Raw genomic sequence first — 15,540 nt, 5'->3', positions numbered from 1 at the left:
TAAAGGTTCATAAATTTTCAACCCAGTAGTTTCAATGATAGGGCATTGGCAGATATACTTTAGCTTGAACAAATATAGGGATCAAGTTAATCGATTTTTTTAAATGGGTGTACCAAGTGCAAATTTGCAATCAGTGGAGTGGAGTTGAGTGGGAGAGATCAAAGAGGTGAGTAAGGGATGGTCAGAACTATATTTCACCCCTAACCCCAGCTGTAAAGCCTTGAGGATCTCATAGCTGAAGTTACTCACCCTAACCTGTTCAATGGAGCTGATTGGACGGCTGATGAGCCTATGAATGATGAATCTGCAGGTTCAAGTCCAGGTGGGTAGAGGAGTTAGCTGCAAGCATGCAAAGTTTTAGGGCTAATTAGCTGAGTTTCTATGATGAACATGAAACATATGTTTAATAAATGAGGCTGGAGTTGTAAGTTGATAATAGCGATACATTTTTAGCATGTTTTTACTATTTGTACCCTTATATGAATAAATATAATAATTAAGTTATTTTATAAAACAGTGTTGAGCCTATAAAGAAGCAACGTCAGACAGAGATCTTAAGATTTTGATGACGCAGGAAAAGGAGGACATTCACAAAACGTCAATTTTCTTGATTCAAAAGTGTAAATTAATCCTGCTTCCCTTGTCAAATAATACTTAAAAATGGCAATAGGTGTCTTTTAATGTGCAAACAACTTACTTAAATGTGCATAATATTTGTATTAAGGATAAGAAAATGCCATTATAGTCACCACCTTGGGAAACAGAAGAGATATGCACATATAATAAGACATAACTTCTCCAGCGAGATTTCATCATCTCAGCGAGGTATAATATAGAGCTTGTTTACCCAGCTTCACATTCATAACATCTATAAATATCGCATTCCATGTATTTATCAAATATCTGTCCAATCGCTCAGATTACATAAACATGTGCATGGGGCTAATCTGAGATAAACACAAATAAATAAATAGTAAATAATTTACCACTTTCCAATTTCACTGCTTTGCGATTATTGCACCCTACAAATAGCCGAAACTTAATGAAGCAACGTGTTAGCTGTCAGCTGTCCCTCTGTGACTAAAATGGAGACTGTATCTTGACAGTGGTGTAATTATGGTCTGCTGGAAGTCGGAGCGGCTGGATAATATGTACAGCATGTTGAGCATTTGAATGACTCTCAAGCCTTGCTAAAAATGGATTTAGTATCCTATCAAATTTGTGCCACTTCCATAAAGCAATGTGAGGATCTAAATAGGAAATTTTTGTTCGGTGAGGGTTTACCCTTTGTTCTGCTTTGATGGAGACCTTTGTTAGGTACACAGGTCCGTTCACACGTGCTGGGAATAGAGGAAATGTATCAAATCTAACGCACACTTTGGATACTTTTTAATGAGTTTTACATACATTGTGTTGTTACCAATACAAATTAACATAGTGGTGGTGTGATTTAGCTCATTAAGATTGGGTCATGCCGTCTTCTAATACTTTAAATGCGGCATTACCAGGGGCTGGCTGGCAGACTTTAGCCTGGGGGCAAGCACACAGCACTGACCCCTAAGTAGCGGCCTATCCTTAAAGGGTTGTTTTCAGGACAATATATACTATATGGACAAAAGTATTTGGCCACACCTGTTAATTATTGAATTGAGGTGTTTCAATCAGACCCGTTGTCAGAGGTGTATAACATCAAGCACCTAGCTATGCAGTCTCCATTTGCAAACATCTGTGATACAAAATGGGTCATTCTGAAGAGCTCAGTGACTTCAAGCGTGGTACTGTTAGAAAGTAGAAACGTTTAGGAAAAACAGAAACTCAGCCACGAAGCGGAAGACCGTGTAAAATCACAGAGCGGGATCAACAACTGCTAAGGCGCATAGTGCATAAAAGTCGCCAACTCTGCTGATTCCATAGCTGAATATTTCCGAACTTCCACTGGCATTAATGTAAGCACAAAAACTGTGCGGCGGGAGCTAAATGGAATGGGTTTCCATGGCCGAGCAGCTGCATGCAAACCTCACATCACCAAGACCAATGCCAAGCATTGAGTGGTGTAAAGCACACTGATACTGGACTGTTGAGCAGTGGAAACGTATTCTGTGGAGTGATGAATCACGCTTCTCTGTCAGTCATATGGGTGAGTCTGGGTTTTGCGGATGCTGGGAAAACGTTACCTGCCTGACTGCATTATGCCAACTGTGAAGTTTGGTGGAGGAACGATAATGGTATTGGGCTGTTTCTCAGGGTTTGGGCTAGGCCCTTTATCTCCAGTGAAGGGAAATCTTAATGCTTCAGCATACCAAGTCATTTTGGACAATGCTATCCTTACAACTTTGTGGCAACAGTTTAGGGAAGGCTCTTTTCTATTCCAACATGACTGTGCTCCAGTGCACAAAGCAAGGACTACAAAGACATGGTTTGGTGAGCTCAGTGTGGAAGAACTTGACTGGCCCTCACAAAGCCCTGACCTCAACCCCATCAAACAACTTTGTGATGAACTGGAACGGAGATTGCGAGCCAGACCTTCTCATCCAACATCAGAGCCTGACCTCATAAATGCTCTACAGAATGAATGGGCACAAATTCCCACAGAAACACTCCAACATCTTGTGGAAAGCCTCCTAAGACAACTGGAAGCTTTTATTGCTTCAAAAAGGGGACCAACTCCATATTAAGGTATATGTATTTGAATACAATGTCATTACAGTCCCTACTGATGTAATGATGAAGCATCTGAATACTTTTGTCCATATAGTATATATTTGTCTGATTATAATAGGATATATCTATATATATATATATATATATATATATATATATATATATATATATATATCCCTATTTCATGGGAGCCTCCTAGTGAGATTGAGGCTCCATGTATATAATTATATGATTGGAGCACTGGGGAAAGGTGGTACTGGGGGGGCGGCAGGAGCACCCTGGCCCATCAATACTTTGGTGATCCCACTCACACTCAGTTGCCACAGGGCTCCCAAAGTCTAGGTGAGGAGCCCTGTAGCACTGGCATTAGAGAAAGGCGGTGCAGGTGGCCTATGGAGTCCGCGTATAGGCGGCCATCACATACTGCAGGACGTAGTCGCGTCATCCATTGGTAGAATACTGTAGAAGCTGTAATACCAATATTCTATCAATGGATGACATGGTCATATTGAGTAGTATGTGACGTGGCCGACTATGTGTGGACTGCATAGACTGCGTGCTAAAAATTAATGCCCTTAGAGGAGAAAAGGGTTGGGAGGAGAGAAGAGGGGGAGAGCAACATGGACATCCGAGGACCTCTGTCTCCCACACAGATTATAAAAGTCATCACTAGAGACAAGCTAAATATTCAGCGGAATTCGGTCTTTAATGTTCCATGAGGAGTTTAACGTATCATTTTTGTTCCACCTGGAAATCCCAGTCATATCACAACCACATCGCAGAGCAGAATGAATTGATTGCCATCATCTCAGCTCTATATATATAGTATACTCGAGATCTATCCAAGGTTGATTTTGAACAAATCTTTTTTGTGATTTACATGGCATTTTGCAATTCACCTAATGTACTAAAACGTAAATCCTCACGTAAATTTCCACTTTTTCAAACCGGCCAAAAAAAAATCGCCATTCATCTCGCAATCACAGAAATCTTTAGTTTCTGCATTATGGATTGTAAAGCAAGGGGAATCTTTTAAAGGGTGGTTTGCAAATGAATCTCGCTGCTTTCAGACAGTTGAGATTGCCTGAAAAAGGTTGAATAACATTTCCTATTCATTTCAAAAGACAGTCTATTTCATTGGCTGTAAAATGCCCATATAAATGCACTGTCAATTGAAATTATTGCAAACAATCCAAATGAAAAATCAAATCAAAGATGAAATACTGTTGTGGAATTTCAATTTGACTGCTTGCACATGCTGGCACTTGTGCAACTATATTTCCCAGCTGGGACTTGTGAAACCATTAGTGCCATGCTCTGTCAGCCAGTGCACGCTGGAGCAATTCCACAGCAGTATTTCCTTGCATTGCTGCCAGCCACATTGTATTCAATAGATCTGGAGGTCAGTACCTCCTTAGCCAATCACAAGTGGCAAGCATGTGGTAACAATACTTTCGATTGACTGAGCGTTTCCCATTCATTTCTATGGACAATGCATTTCAATGACCTTTCTGCCCCCATTGAAATACATGGACTCTTCACGAAATTTAGGTAAACCATCGATTTTGCTCAGATAAGTAAAATTTCAGAAAGTTGCATATTTGAAAATAAATAGATTTTTACTAGATTGGAGATTTTGCAGATGAATTACCAATTTATTTATGTTGATTTGGGGTGATTTTTTGAACAAAATCATCCTTTGATAGATCTTCCTCTATAAACAGAATTTACAAATTGTAAAAGGCAGGGGCAAACGCAGGATTTGTAGAGAGGGGTTTCCACACCACGCCTCCAGTGGGAGTGATCAGCATGCATGGGGGCATGGCTATAATTTTAGACAGTGCTTGGCTGCTCTCCAACTCTTCCTATCCCCATAATATACATGGGCAATGCTGCGTGCACTACTGTTAGGTGCACGCAGCTCTCCCTTTTCAAGCAGAGCTGTGTGAAGCGGGAGCAGGGTCCAGCCACCTCAATTATACAGTGCCCCAGGCTTGGAGGGGAGTTTCCAGGCACTAGAAAATCCCCCTTGGTTTGCCTATGAAGTAGTATATTGTAGAATGGCAACACAAAAGATTGTGTCTCCCTGGAAGTCTGCACCTGCAAAACATCTTGTTTAGCTGCAAACCTCCATTATTGTGAAATTTTGCTTCAGCCTCACTAATCTTTAGTCTTCACAATGAAAAGCAACATGTAAAAAAAGGATGTTTCCACATTTACTTTCTTGCACACCACACAAAGGGAGAAAGGACATGTTTGAGGTTAGTGTCCATTTAAAAATGGGAGCAACTAAAATATTCACTCATTCTTTTCAATGTTCCGTGAAATTTAAAATGACAATATTTTGTCATCAATAACTTGTCATCAATAACTTTTGATGTCACTATTTGAAACTCTTTCTAGACAACAATTGCTGTTATGGGTAATGTCTGTACAAGAAAAGTTCATGACGGTTAGATATTACCTGTAGAACACAAGGGAGCACGCAGGGGGGATTTCTGGTTCTCCAGAAACCCCTCCCCTCCGCAAACGAACAGGCACTAAACATTGCCCCTACACAGCACTGTACTGTACAGCAGCCGCGATGCTGTCAAAGAAGCGTCCACGGCGGTGCTGTGCCGCAGACTCTTCTTTGACAGCGCAGCAGCATCGCCGAAATGGAGCTGCTGCGCATGCGGCAGCTCCAGTTCGTTATTAGTTTAAGCCCTGGAAAGTGGCCAAGTAACGTGGTGCTTTTGTAAGGAAATTAAGAGAACCTCCATTGCACATAAATAATATTTGATACTGTAATTATGTTCAGAAATTTCTGCTTCTCACAAGGTTTTTTTCATACTGGTATATATGTGTGTATATGTGTATATATATATATATATATATATATATATATATATATATATATATATATTCTTTTGGGGGAAAGTCCCCCTTAAGAATCCTGCATTTGCCCCTGGAACACTAAAAGCATCTGAACATATAATTATGCATATTATGCTATGGTTTTATGGGCAGCACGGTGGCTCAGTGGTTAGCACTTCTGCCTCACAGCACTGGGGTCATGAGTTTGGTTCTCGACCATGACCTTATCTGTGTGGAGTTTGTGTGTTTTCCCCGTGTTTGCGTGGGTTTCCTCCAGGTGCTCCAGTTTCCTCCCACACTCCAAAAACATACTAGTAGCTAATTGGCTGCTATGAAAGTTGACCTTAGTTTCTCTGTGAGTGTGTGTGTGTGTGTATGTCAGGGAATTTAGACTGTAAGCTCCAATGGGGCAGGGACTGATGTGAGTGAGTTCTCTGTACACCGCTGCGGAATTAGTGGCGCTATATAAATAGATGATGATAACGGTGGTAAATGTTTTGGTTTAAACGTTAGACCAATGAAACCATGAATGTAAAAAAACTGGATAAAAAATAGATGCGTGTTCATCCTCTGACATGTTGATTGATAATTCTACTATCTTTGTACAGGAAGTATTGAAATCTTGCTGTTTCTATGCAACAGATAAAATGTCTCTTTCTCACATTTTATCGATTATTTTGAAAGTTCACAAAGACAAACTTTCTAAACTAAAACTCTGCCTAAAGGCGACATATTATCAATGTTCCACATAATTACAGAAACAGCAGGATATGGTAGTACTGAGAAAATCCAGGATTTATTTGAGCAATATTTCTGGTATCGATGTTCTGATATCATCAAAGCACAGTAAATATCTTATAAACAAATTAAAAGGCACATATGAAAGCAGTTGCAGACAGGAGAGAACTATCGTCCAATGTTTGCCAAGGACAAAGCTATAGAATATATTTTGTGACTTTGAGAGTTAAGACTTTATCTCTCGTAAGTTCTTAAATTTGATTTACTTTAATGTGAACGTTTATTACCTAGACATAATTGTGCATTCAAAGTTTTTAAGGCAATTTGTAGCCATGAAGTCACAAAGGTGCTCTCATATAAACACTTTCTGAGGGGTGGGTTTGTAAGAATGACTGGGTATATAGAAAGACATTGGCCTTTACAATATGAAATAGATTTATTGCATTATTGAAATCTGTTCAATATTTAAAGGGATATATGTAAAATCTCTACTACTTAGGCACACTTGTACCCTGTCAGTGGAGGTCAGTCCCACTGTTAATTAAATACAGCAACGGGCACTGCTTTCAAGAAGACACCTGGGAGTGAAAAAAACATCATATAAAACAGTGGTGTAGTGGCTAGCACTTCTGCCTCACAGCACTGGGGTAATGAGTTTGATTCCCGACTATTGCCTTATCTGTGTAGAGTTTGTACGTTCTCCCTGTGTTTGTGTGGGTTTCCTCTGGGTGCTCTGGTTTCCTCCCACACTCCAAAAACATACTGGTAGATTAATTGGCTGCTATCAGATTGATCCTAGTGTCTCTCTCTGTCTGTCTGTGTCTTAGGGAATTTAGACTGTAAGCTCCAATGGGGCAGGGACTGATGTGAGTTTGCTGTAGAGCGCTGTGGAATTAGTGGTGCTATATAAATAAATGATGATGATGATATTCATATATATATATAGATATATATATATATTCCTCAAGAGTTCTTATCTTATTTGTGAGTTCACCTTGTCATGTCTATCAGTTGTTCAGGAAAGTGGCTGATTTCTTTCATTGATTTGTACCAGATAGTAGCGACAGGAGTGATTTTGCAATAAAGAAGTCCACCATGAACCTGGGACAAAATAAGCGCTGTCCTTTTCTGCCAACCATATTAACTCTTTGACCACATTTACTTTATGATGCAGTCACGCCCACCTCTCACAAGTCACGCCCATTTCAAGGTCCTTGGACTGTCGCGCTGAAATTGTTATGCACCCTGGTTAATTTTCAAGTTATATGACTTCACTGCATAGGCAGGTACACTGTTAGATTCACACACCTGGTTAGAGTAGTGTAGCTTGGAAATATTCCCTTTTTGTAAAATATACAATGACATGTGCACTACAGAAATAGTGAATTAGTAACACATTTTTACAGTGCATTTCAAAAGTCAATGTTGAGTTACATATGATCTGGCCAATCCTAGCAGTGCTTCCTATCACATGATGATGTGGACCGTGTGAGCTGGCCCAGTCAGGAGGAGGTGTCTGCATAATTACAGTGCAGGGGCCTCTAAACTATAAGCTCCCACGAGCAGCACCCTCTCTACCCTATGTCTCATGTCCGCACCTCCTTTGTTTACCACAAATGTACTTGTTATGTTTTGTATGTTTAACTTGTGTTTGTGTGATTTTTATGTTTTTATATTTAATTTGTACTTATGGAATTTGCTACTTATTATTGTACTGCGCTTATTACTGTACCTGTGATTTACACTTGTAGTTTGTACTTTTATGACTTACGTTTAATTTGTATTTGTATTATTTGTAGGCTGAAAATGTTTTGATTAATAATGTCCATACAGTCTTTATTTACACTTTCCAATGTGCAGGAGGCCGCCAGTCCCCAGAAATCAGATGGTGTCACTGGAAAATACCTATAGATGCAAAGAAAGGGATAGGGCGCACAATAGTGTAGTATTTAAGGATATAATTCAGAGATCCTTTAGGTGAGATAGTCAGGGCTTTTTTTGTCATAGAACACTGAGAACGGCGTTCCGGCACCTTTTTTCCATGGGTTTTCAAACTTTAATTAACTTTTTAACATTTTTTTTCTCTGCGCCTCTGCTATAGTGCAGCACCGCATCTTAGTGTGTGTCCTGCTTTCGGCTCCAGCAGCGTCACAACACTGCCAGTGAGAGGAGCCGCGATCAAGCAGAAAAGAGAGAAAAGAAGCATAGAAGGTAAGTACAGACTACAGAAAGCAGGAGAGGGGGCCCAGAAAGAGAGGGCTACAGAAAAATGAGGGGGCAGAAAGAGTGGGCTACAAAAAGATGAGGGGGGCAGAAAGAGAGCGCTACAGAAAAACGAGGGGCGCAGAAAGAGAGGGCTACAGAAAAATGAGGGGCAGAAAGAGTGGGCTACAAAAAGATGAGGGGGGCAGAAAGAGAGCGCTACAGAAAAATGGGGGGGGGCAGAAAGAGAGGGCTACATAAAAATGAGGGGCAGAAAGAGTGGGCTACAAAAAGACGAGGGGGGGCAGAAAGAGAGCGCTACAGAAAAATGAGGGGGGCAGAAAGAGGGCTACAGAAAAATTAGGGGGCAGAAAGAGAATGCTACAGAAAAACGAGGGGGGCAAGAAGAGAGGGCTACGTAAAAATGAGGGGGCAGAAAGAGGTGAGTTCCGGCACCTTTTTCGGATAAAAAAAAGCACTGGAGATAAGTATATGCGTACCAGACTGATAGGTTTTTTCAGACACTTCAGAACCTCATTCCCAAACATTCAGGACCATCCACAATTAGGTTCCATGCTATACACCCAGAAAAAAACAGAATAAAGAGAGATAGTGTTTTATCTTTTCAGTAAAACAGTACACACCATTCCCACTCCAGTGTGTAAATGCGTACTAGAAAAGAAAATAGGCACAAGCTTATCTGTATATGATCCAGTAGTCTGTATAAGGTCCACTGTTCCTTGTATCCATTTACATTTACATCTAGCAAGGGCTGGATATATATATTAAGATCCCGATGAGATCTGATACAAGTTAAAAAGCTGACTCTGCAGGCATTTGAGTTGTTGTGAAATAACTGTCTCTGTCCCCATGTATGAATTCATTAGTCCACACAGTGTATTTCTGCAAGCCAAGTTTACCAACTTGTCAGCCACTCTCTGCCTCTACAGTAGAGAAGCACCTCCCACCTTACGTGCCAACGTCCTGCAGAAGCGTGACGACCATGATGGACATATTGAATTAAGTATACACTAAAGTAAGCACTTCAGTTATTTTACATATGTTTTTTAGTTAAACACAACCTTGGAAACATTAATTTTTAAAAGGTACTTTTCTTGTTGATGAAAAAAAATTGATTGTGCACCCCTCCCTCATTCAGGCACAAATTACATCCAAGACAGACACCTTTCCTGCCTACACCTGTCTTCAGCCCTTCATGCCCTTGCATGTTCTACGCTTCCATCAGGCATACATACATACATACATACATACATACATACATACACACGCCTGGTGCATGTCTGCCATTATTAATACTCTTTTCAATCGAATGGATACAAATACACTTTTTCTTGCTACTTTACTTCTTGTCCTACATAGACCAAAGTCCACTTCTAAATAAGCCTCAAATATTATATAAATATTCAATATAATAATATACAATGTAATACAATATAAATATTTTAGTTACACAATGTGACGCATTTCACAGTCTGCTGATATTCATCATTATTCATGAAACAGAATACAGTAATCTCAATTAACCGAACTTGTTCTTATTGCAAAATAATTATGTGTAAATATAGTTACACCCTACTGGAAGCTTAGGCAAGCAGCAGATGTTCCATTCAATGGGAGGAAATATTGCTACATTTTCAGTATTCACTCTGGGATTTATTTGCTGACTCAACAGTCATCTCTATTAATTTTAATTTCAACAATGTGTTCTCATTTCTGCTTTTGTTTGCACATATTTTAGGGAATATTAGATTAGATTCTGAAAACCCACCACCTTACTGGAGTCTGCCGTACTCCCAGCAATACTACTCACTCTGGGTACAGTAGGTACCAATCTCCACTCTGAGCCACACACGTTCTACTTGTCTCACTAGATCTCCCAGGAGCAGGGCCCTCCTTTCCCTTTGATTTCACATCTGCAACCCCCCAACCATCTTGATTTAGGTGGGACAGTCCCGATTTGAGAGCTTTGTTCTGCAGATGGGCAATTTGGGATGTATGTCTCATTAACTGCATGGGAGAGCGACAAAGAATAGGTGCTGAGCGCTGTGGTTCACCGTTGCAGGTTTCCACTGCCACTTCCGTATACGGGACCACGTGGAATAATTATTAGACAAAACAACAACCACAATATTAATAACAGCAAAAATAATAATAACTCTCTACTCCAGCATCCACGACAGGCCTTACGTGATTACTGTAATCATGCACAGCTGTAATCCATATTATTGTCTTGACCAGCAATTATTCTTCATGGTCCCGCATACCGGAAGTGGCAAAACGATCTGTTGCTACTTGAGGAGACAACTAGGGGACCTTTCTACGTTTGAAGGGGGATCTGTACTTCAAGAGAACATGTCACCAGGGTCAGAATTTGCTTTTTAGTGGATTATTACATAGGTTCTTCAATGCCCCCAAATTAAGTATAGTATCTTATGAGCCAGATCCCACCCAAAGGACAGGGATTTGGAGAGTACAGATGATTTAAAGAGGTGACTTTTCCAAACCATGAGAGGTTATGTGATGACCTTCTGGTCAGATTGCCAAACACAGATTCTACCAGGGGTGCCCAACAAGCCACATACTCAGGGTTACTCCACTATATGTCAGATCAAAATTAAGGGTCAAAATTGAACTTGACTGTAAAGAATAAATATAATAGTTTTGACGATAAGCTGCTGACGTGGGCGAAGGGTGCTTAATAAAGGGATGATAATGCAACACTATTATGTTTTCAGATTCGGATCTGAAATCAAGGCAAAATAAAATTTCGCATCTTGCAAGTTTTGGATGTATATTTTCTATACATAACCCTCCTTCCTGTTCCCAGATGCCATTTTAGAAGTGATAGAAGTGATAGCATATGGGTAGGACGTTTGATGCATTTCTGTGCTCAGAAAATCATTGTAGAGGGTTGGACAGGGTGAAAGAGGCAATGTATATTGCAATAGCTGTGATTTTGCTGCAGTTTATTTAGAGATCAGTCTGCTAGAATTGTGTGTTGTTCAATTAGTGTGTGAGAGAGTGAAGAGTAGACAAGCAGCGGCTACTGGTTGTTGTAATATTATATTATAGTATGTATATAGTATAGACATCTGTGGAGAAAAAGGAGGGTGCTGTATGACTGACCAGCACACCCCAAAAATAAATATGTATTTTTTTTCTTTTAAAATCCCAAGTGTTTCAATTGGAAAGCAATTGTGTGACATCAGTGACATCTGAATTTGTAGCTGTGTAGAGCTAGCACTGTGTTCTATCTCTACTATACTGAAGGGGTGAGGAGGAGGTTGATAATGCTACAGGCGCTGCTGCTGCTGAAGGAGATTCACCTTCCCAGTGGGATGTTATAGCGTGAACACATGACCTCAACTAATCGTTTAAAACCTGTTGCATTGATGGCAGAAATTGGAGCAACATCCAATGCTAACATAGCTGTCATGGCTTTGGTCATCCGCTGTGCAACAGGATGCTGGATGTCATACTTGAAAACGCTCGCTTCACAGACAACTGTTGTTTAAATCTATGTTTACTCTTCTTGATAAACTACTTGAATGAACTTGTTGCAAATAATGCAATAGAGAGATTGTCAGCTTGCACGCAGGGCCTTCTTACTGATCTGTCTGTCTGTATTATCCAATTTTATTACTGATAATGATGATCATCATCGTTAAATTATAATGATTGTAAAGGTAGAAGGTGCCTATCTCTAATTATTGTGGCCTCATAAAGGCTGCAGATGCCTTGACAAATGTTGTTGGGATAAAAATATTTCCGCACACAAGAGGTGGAATTGTTGGGTCTTTTGCCCAAGCATGATAATGCACTTGTCATGGGCATAAGGTGGTAATACTGGTGATTGATTTACTTGGACAAATACATCATTCATCCACAATTATCCCCCTCATCCTGTTGCACATTAGCAAGTTCCAAAGTAGCATTCTCAATTTCTATGTCTAAATCATTGTTAGTACTACTCATCTTCACATTGTCAAAGGCATGCGATTGAGGGCTAGACATTCCTTTGGTCGACATTCAGAATTGACAATTCAAATGTAGACAGTATTATATGGTTAGGGATATTATTGTCAACCGATAAATACTGTCTACATTAAAATTGTTGTCCAAATGTCTACATTTCAGTTGTCAAATTAATAATTACAGATGTGCGCAAACCTCTGTGTTTTGGTTTTGATTTCAGTTGTAAAACCATCTTTGTGTTTTGGTTTTGGGCAAAAATCTTCATGTAGTTTGGTTTTGCTTTTGGTTTTAGATCTGGATTTAATTAAAATGTGTGCTGTTTTTCTTCCTACATTACTATTTAAAGCATTACCATCCATTTACTTTCTATTTTTTAATAATCTCTTCACAACTGCCACCCCACAACTGAAATGATTTGAGAAAATCGCTGCAGCATATAAAGTGTGGAATTCCACCTTGCAACTACCTCTTGCCGGGTGTGATACATATGTTCAACAGTTACATGATCAACATTTATATGATCAATACCACAATATAGACAGGGTTGGAAAGTCCACAATAATGATATTGACAGTATTATTAGGTCAACAATTCAAATGTGAATTTGTGAAGCCAGCAAAACATAGAGTAGTTTGCCTGTGTTTGCCTTTGAGCAGCACCCCACCCCCTAAAAATATCTCTTGATTTTAAAATTCAAATGTTTGACTGTGAAAAGACAGGGTGCAGGTGTTTGACAGCCCAACCCAAATAAAACAAAACATTTTCATTAACGAACCACTTGTATTAGTTTGAATGATATTGTGGAGCAGTGTCTACATTGCAAGTTAACAGTCCCTCCTTTCCCTATCTCATGGGGCATTCAAATCCAAACAATGTTTGTCAATCTTAAAGGAAGCATCAGCTCTTGATGAAAGTAAGTAAATAAGTGGATGACTGATCAGGTTGTGGTTCCACAGCATAAAAAGTTTGTTTTGCAAATAAAAGTAAGTTGAAAAGTACTGCCAATATAATACGCAATTGTGGCTGGTACCAGCATGAAGCTTCTGTCAGGATCCTCTGCTGTCCAAAGGGCAGAGCTGAGCTATTTATGCACAAGAGGATTGCGGGGGGTCGATTGTATAACAGAAGTTTCAGTCACAGTTACATTGGCCACTTCCCTATTTTTACATGCAGATCTTTTTAGCGTAAATTACGCTCAAATTGCGACCGACTCTGTGTTGGCCCCAGCATGTGTTGTGCGCCAATGTGTTCCATGTACTTGTGGTTTTTCTTGCTGGAAATCTGGAAAACCTATATTCTTCTTTTACTAGAATTCATATACCTGTGAACCTACATTATTATTATTATTCATTTTTATTTATAGGGCGCCACAAAGGGTCCCTAGCACTGTACAAGGACAAACAATAGCACAGTACAAGGTGAAACAGCACAGTACAATTAACAGTAAGCACTATAACTCTGGAAGCTCAAAGCACAGCTAGATAGAAAGGGTGAGGGATAATCAGCACAAGCTGGTAACCTGAGCCCAAAAGGGTGGGTGCGGATGACAGGTTAAGAGCCACTGAGAGGAACGGAGAGAAGCGAGAGGAGTCGGAGGGCAGAAGGTCTAAAGGGAGGTGGGCTGAGTAGCTGGAGAGCAAAGTTAAAAGTGGAAACAGGAAGTGAGAAAGTCCTGCTCAAAGGAGCGTACAATCTAAAGGGAGGAGAAGACAGACAGAGACACAAGGGTGAAACGGAGACAGAGTGGAGGAGAGGGGGAGAAGGGAAGAGAGGGAGAGGTAGCCGACAGGTGGGAGGTTAAGCAGGTGACTGGAATGCCTTTAATAAAAGGTTGGTTTTTAATGTCCGTCTGAAACTGGACAGATATGGGGATATTCAGATGGAGCGAGGGAGCTTGTTCCAATGAAGGTGGGTGGCACGGAGAAGTCTTGGATACGTGCGCGAGAAGAGGTAATCAGAGGAGAAGAGAGGCCACGATCATTGGTCAATCACAGTGGATGGGATGGAGTATGAATAGAGATGAGGTTGGAGATGTAGGGAGTAGTAGAGTTGGTGAGGGCCTTGTAAGTCAGAGTGGGGAGCTTGAAACGGATTCTGTAGGGGAAGAGGAGCCAGGGGAGGGCTTGGTAGAGGGGGGAGACAGAAGTGGAACGGCGGGAAAGGAAGATGAGTTTAGCAGCAGTGTTGAGTACAGATCGAAGAGGAGCGAGATGAGAGTGGGGGAGGCCAATAAGCAGAAGGTTGCAGTAGTCCAAACGGGAGATAATCAGAGAGTGGATGAGAGATTTGGTGGCATCCTGGGAGAGGAAGGGCCAAATGCGTGCAATATTACGTAACTGGAAGCAGCAGGATTTGGCAAGAGAGTGAATGTGAGGGGCAAAGGAGAGAGTGGAGTCGAGGATGACACCCAGGCAGCGAAGTTGGGGAACAGGAGAGATAGAGGAATTGTCGACAGTAAGAGAGAAGTCGGAAGGGAACGAGGTACGAGAGGGAGGAAAGACAATGAGTTTGGTTTTAGCAGTTCATCTATCTACCAAACACATTCTGATTTAATTTTAAGAGACCAGGTCCTGGTATGATCATTTCTATTTGGTACTTTATACCTATAATACTGATAAGAGGATTGGGAGATTTGGGTGGTGTTATTTTGTTTAAATACCTACTGCACAGTGACTATTTTTTATTATATATGATGGCATCCACATTATTCCAAATTGCTTAAATGCACCCATTAAAATATTATTATTATTAGATCGCCAATGGCTTAACTAACTTTTTTTGCCAATAGAAACGGCTGTCCTGAAATGCACCGTGTGGATTGGTGGATTTATACAGGGGCGGAGCTAGTGGTGTCCCAGCAGTTCAATTTTGGCTTTTTGACCTGTATCAGAATATATCAGGACATTGTCCTCAGGATGTGGGAGGAGCTGCAGCTGTCTGTGTAGCGATAATACTCTACTTTTTAGAAAGGCTGTGGCGGAATGTCAGGTTAACACTGAACAATGTATTTTACCTTCATGATTCATATAGTACAAAATGTACATGTTGTGGTTTAGTGGTGTTTTAAGCCATGGAGAAACAAATAAC

The 15,540-nt window shown here is 40.4% G+C and overlaps 1 long non-coding RNA gene across 1 annotated transcript in view; it reads left to right on the top strand.

Moving 5' to 3' along the window:
• Nucleotides 1–9,494, top strand: part of LOC142139495 (uncharacterized) — a 40,813-nt gene extending 31,319 nt beyond the window's left edge. Inside the window, exons 2-3 of the long non-coding RNA XR_012688219.1 lie at nt 8,357–8,466; nt 9,408–9,494. This is a non-coding gene — a long non-coding RNA (uncharacterized LOC142139495). The remainder of the gene's footprint in view (nt 1–8,356; nt 8,467–9,407) is intronic.
• Nucleotides 9,495–15,540: the final 6,046 nt, after the last annotated feature.

The sequence above is a fragment of the Mixophyes fleayi genome, chromosome 2 (genome assembly GCF_038048845.1).
Source record: "Mixophyes fleayi isolate aMixFle1 chromosome 2, aMixFle1.hap1, whole genome shotgun sequence".
Lineage (NCBI taxonomy): Eukaryota > Metazoa > Chordata > Amphibia > Anura > Limnodynastidae > Mixophyes > Mixophyes fleayi.
The sequence above is the reverse complement of the archived record's forward strand: the minus strand, read 5'-3'. Positions and strand labels throughout refer to the sequence as shown.